Here is a 5,622-nt window from a genome sequence, read left to right on the forward strand (position 1 = left end):
GAGCTGTGGGTGAGCATTAACATTACTGGTAAGTGTATTCATTTTCTCCTGGACACAAGAGCCTACTATTTTGGTCCTAAAAGCCTTCTGAGGTCCCAACTCTTCTCACTATTTCCTAGTTGTTGGAACTAACAGAAAACCTCATAAGCAGTTCCTTACATCACCTCTGCCTTGCATGCGGACTTCCGAGTTGTAAAACAACCCAGTTGTAGATGGAATTTGCATAAAGTAATTGGAGGAAGGTACTATAGTAAAGGGTAAAATGCATTCTTCCCTCAAAGGCATGAAAAAACCCCTATGTGTGTAAAAAAAAGAAAATAAATAAATGCTAGTCTGTTCTGATTTTGCTTTATCAGCCATGACTATACTGGTTCAGTCTGGTTCACAGCTTTGGTTCTGGACTCCTCAGAAAGTATCTCCATTTAATTCTGTCTTCAGGAAACAACACTGATGCTACTAGTCACCAGTTCAAGAGGCCACTCCAAAGCCTGGGCTGGTAGTTGAGGATTAGAGGCGGTGATATCTGTAATGGAGCGAGTCCCCAGAAAAGACCACCGAGCCAATTAGCCGAATTAATAAAGTTTATTTCGAGTTCAAACCCAGGCTCCTGCGTGCTGACACAGCAGCATCCACCAAGAGCCCCGAGCTGGTGCAAGCTTCTACTTTTTCTACCTCTGTTACTTCTTTGTCTAAATATACGTGCTATGATTGGCTATCTGTAGTAGTTTGGGTACTAGTCTACTTTCAATTGGTTATCTATAGCTCAGGGAGTTAGTTTGGAGACTTGTTTGAACCTGATTGGTGGGGAAGAGGCTTGGAAACCTATTTGAATGTGATTGATTACTTTAGATACAGGGCCACAGAAAAAAATTCCTTATGTCCTTACAAGGAAGAAGAATTTCACTTTATGGCAGTCGACCAACAGGGTGTGGTTTACCACAGGTGGGTAGGGGGTTGTTTGCTAGAAACAACTCAAGCAAGTGAGGTGGGGGTAGCTGTACTTTACCAGAAACTGAGTTCCTGGTACTTGGTTCCTACAGTATCTCCAGGGAGGACCTCAAGTCTAAGTTTCTTTGGGAGTCGGGTAGCACTCCTGTCTGTTTATAAAGCCAATTAAGCAGAGATAGACAAAATTACCTGGATCCTGGTCCTGGTAACCCTTTTTTTGGTATCCCCTCCCTTCCCCCAGATCAGTTCCTGCTTCCTGTATTTCCTTGAACTATGTATCATGTACATATTGATGCTTTGCATCCCCTAATTACGTGTTCTGTCATCTCTTTACAGAGACCAGAGAAGGCCAAGCAACACCTCAGTCGCATAATCCATGTCCCTTTTCAGTGAGATAAATACAATTGAGAAGTTGTCCTTGGAATAGGCTTCAGTTCAGGCTTCCTGTTCCCTCACAAAAGTGCTATGTTTTCTGCTGGTTGATCCTACTGAGCTCCTTTGTTCACACGGGGCTTCTGTTCAGCCTCACAGTCCCTTTAGTTGTTTCTCCCAACTGACATAATTCACCTCCCATTGTTCCCTGAGTTGTTCTACTCAAACAGACCCAGAAGGGAGATGGGGAAGTGCCTGGCACAGATTTTCCATCTTTTTGATACAACTATTGCATGCTGAATGTCTCAGGAGAGCTGGAAGCCCAGGGAGCAGAGTGCTTTAAGACTTGCTATTCCATGTGTGCTGAGGCCAGCAGTGTCAGTCTCTCTTGGGAGCTTGTCTCACCTCAAGCCACCCAACAGAATCTGTATCAGTGCAGGATGTCCAGGCATGCACATTAACACTTAGAAAGGCAGCTTCAAATGGTACACACATCTCAACTTCCTGCACCGATTTTCAAATTGGAAGTAGCCACAAGTCAGTTACCCTTTATTTTCACTTCTCAGGTAAATGAAACATTGAACCCTAAAGTGCCCACTGGATGCTGGGCTTTGTGCTGGGTGCAGCAAGCCTCTTGGCATCTTCCACACATTGTATCTGATGTAAACCTGACACGACATGTGCTATAGCTGGAGTAAAGAATATTTGTGTATTTGAAAACACACCTGGCAATGGACTCTCTGATTCCTTGGACTTAGCAGGCTTCTTCAGCTCCTGGCAGTTGCTAGGAGCACAATGTTCTCCAGCTTTTTTTTTTTAATGTGAAGTTAGAAAGGAGAAGTTAGGTCAGAATGTATCTTTCAAACCAAAGACACAAAATGTTCAACTTGCTCAGATCAATTGGGTCTAAGAACTAATCCTATCATTTTGACTCATATTAAGCTCTTTTTCACTGAGTTCTACTTTTTTTATGGATTTAAGGTGCTTATCCCTTAAATACAGCAATTCTTTAGCAATGAAAATTCTCAGAGGTTCTGGTAGAAAGTAAGTTCTGGAACTGCTTCAGTCAGTAATAACTTTTCAGGGATCCATCAATATAATAGAGGTTGCCAGTGTATGACAAAAGTAGAGTTAGTAAACTAACACATTTTGTATACTCTATTAAAAAGTCATAGAAAGATTGTCTTCTGAAAATACTTTGGAAATTAAATCATAAAACTGCATCTAAGTAACACACGTGCCTATACTCAGGAAGAGAAGTTAAAAGAAATGAGTGGTTCCAGACCAGAATGCTCTTATTTGCCACACTTGTTACATGTGTGTAGTTTATTCAAACAATACTATGTATATAGTGGACAAACTTAAGTCCTTATTTGAAACATCTAGTCTTTCTAGATGTTTAGAAGTGCACAAAGTATGTTAAAGTAGAGATAGTAAATAACATTTTGTAGATCCTTTTTTGTTAAAATTCACATGAAATACTGTCTTTTGAAAATGGAATGGTGAAACCACCTCTCTGAGCAGTGCACCTTATATTTATGTTGGTTCATAGAGGAGAAAGAGTTTCAAAGGGCTCTATACCACAGGATATTTTCAGTGCGGCAAGATTAACCATTATCCCCTAAGTTCTGTGTGTCCTTTTTTACTTTGTTGTGTAAATATTGTATATATGAAATTCTAATTTTATAGCATCTAGTCTTCCTAGATGTTAAAAGAATCTCCTTAGTATATGATAAAAGTAGTAAACCTGTATGTTTTGTACATTTTTTTTGTGTTAAAATTCATAGGAAATGCTGTTCTGAAAAGTGACTGGTGGAAATTGTTAAATCTGAGCTTTATGGATGGTTCTGTTTGTCCACTGGGTTCACAGTGATGAGGGGAGGGACTCTAGATCAGAATGTTTTAGAAGACACTTTCCAGTATAAGGTTTGTTGCAGGTGTGTATATATAGTTGATTTAATGCTACTGTGTGGACAAACATAACTTTTTATTTGAAACATCTAGTCCAATTTTTCTAGATGTTGAGAAGTGCACAACCTATGTTAAAATGTAAAATGATACCTTTTAATGTCTTCCCCCTCCTGTTAATTCAAGGAATGACTAATTTGGGAATGGAATTGTTACTTGATGCCTTGGAAGCAGTATACTGGATAGTGACTGGGGGGTAGGATAGGAGGTGCAGAAGGAAGAGCAGTCCTATGCCCCTGAGGAGGTCAAGTTTAGATTGTTTAAACATTGTTTTGGCTTGGGTTTTTTATGCATTTTAGTTAATATTTTGTATGTTAAAGAACAAACAAGTCCCAATACCCAAAATAAAAAATAGAGGTAGTAAAGCAGTCTTTATAAATACTGTTTTGCTTAAAGGAAAGACTGTCTTCTGGGAGTGACCTTTGTTAATCCACCTCTTGAAGCTGGATGTATTTCAGTGTTTAGTCACTGAAATGGTGGAAGAAGAGGGAGGGTATAGGGAAGGGCTCTTGGCTAATAACTCCATATCTAGTAAAGTGTTAGATTATAAGTATTATGTACATTTTTTGTAAAGACTTTTTTATTGTGGACAATTTTTTAAAATCTTTTTGCAGCATCTAAGCTTTTTAGATGTCTTGAGGTGACAATGATACAAAGTAGTGCTAGTGAGTTAAGCAATTTGTAAATATCTCTAATAGGAAAGCATCTTGGACATGGAATTGCTATACCACTTCTGAGTGGTGTCCATCCAGGTTGATTAGTTGGCTGCAGAGGGTCGGAAAGACATGTGAGAGGAGGCACGTGTGCATGTGTGTCCATATTTGCATTTTTGTAGTAACAATGATACATGTGTATGTCTGTCAACCATACTGTTATCCATTGTTTTAATAGAGAACTGATAGCTATCTTAGAAGCATTATACTCTATTGCTTTGTTTTATTTTAAATTACTCATTAAAGGAATGCAGTATTTTAATTGAAGCTCTGCCAATATCTTGAGGTGTGCACCGTTTTTTGTCTTTATAAAATTTTTGTCCCCAAGAATGGTTAACAACTTTTTTGTCCTTGATTTAATCAGTATAGTGTATTCTTGGTTGTCGAAATACTCATGGCTTTGGGACTCTGAATTCATAAATACTTGCGATGCGTGAAAAGCATGAATCCATAACGTATGGCCTCAATCAGATAAAAATGTATGCTTGGTTGTGTGTATATGTACATAAAATGTAAAAGGACACAAACTAATCAAGATGATTATGGGTGGCTTTTTGTGTTCTCTGCTTTTCCATTTTCTATAATACATACATTTTAAGAGAAAAAAAAAGATGTTCTTTTAAAAACCTCCATGAAGTCTCCATTGCTTGCAGAATAAAGTTAGCTGTTCACAGAAAAAGAGAAAAGGTTTTTTGTTTTTTCTTAAGACACCGCATTTTGTAACAAAACTTTACTTGAACAGAAACAAGGATATTCAACAATCTTTGCATTTCCCTGCAGCAGCTTTACTGCCACAGCCACACTGTCTTTTTCACCTCCTCTTGTGCCCAAGCCTTTAACTTCACGTAACAGAACATGGGCAGAATTCATTCTCCCACCGCTTCAGGATACAAGCCCTCTTACTCAGGAGGTATCCAAGAATCCTGGAGAACTTAAATAAACATTTATGGCAGATTATTTTGACATGGCTCAAACCAAAAGCGATTTATCGCTACAGTATTATTTCTTTAGAATACAGTAAATAACAAACATGACTACTTACAAGTAAGAATTTCAGCGCATACAAAATACCACCTGTGAGGCTTAACTTGCTTATGAACAAGTCAGAGTTGAAAAAAATTCAAGGCACAGACGTAAGGTACTAGCAGCTTCCTTATGTATAGTTACACACTTTTAAACTACAACACAAATCAGGAGTTGTGCTCAGCACGATTTCTGCAGGGAGATTTGCTGCAATGCAGGCTCAAGCTGTCCTGGGCCTCTTTCATACCAGACAAACTGCTAGTGTTCTGAAACTTTGTTTATACTAGTTACCAATATCTATCAAAACAGCAAACATAGCATACGTTGTAACATGACATCAGATCAGCAACACAGATTCTCATAAATTATTTATTTAGAGTATGTGGAGCCCTCCTGCCTGTGTGGTGTGGTGCCCACCCATTGTGACAGTTGACAGATGGCACTGAGGAAATGCCGGGAAGGGAGGAGAAAAGAAAGCAATGTTTCTTTCCCCCTGTTGTTAGAATTTATGGTTCTATAAATTAATTGATAACTACAGGATATGCTTGCTTGCTTTATTTTTAATTGTGATTTTAACAAAAGTTTACAGAAAAGTTGG

At 38.5% G+C, this 5,622-nt stretch overlaps 1 pseudogene; it reads right to left on the reverse strand.

Moving 5' to 3' along the window:
* LOC102862444 overlaps positions 1-2,000 on the reverse strand; it is an 8,447-nt pseudogene extending 6,447 nt beyond the window's left edge.
* Positions 2,001-5,622: the final 3,622 nt, after the last annotated feature.

The sequence above is a fragment of the Elephantulus edwardii genome, unplaced genomic scaffold (assembly GCF_000299155.1).
Source record: "Elephantulus edwardii isolate Elephantulus edwardi_28Jun2011 unplaced genomic scaffold, EleEdw1.0 scaffold00120, whole genome shotgun sequence".
Taxonomy (NCBI): domain Eukaryota; kingdom Metazoa; phylum Chordata; class Mammalia; order Macroscelidea; family Macroscelididae; genus Elephantulus; species Elephantulus edwardii.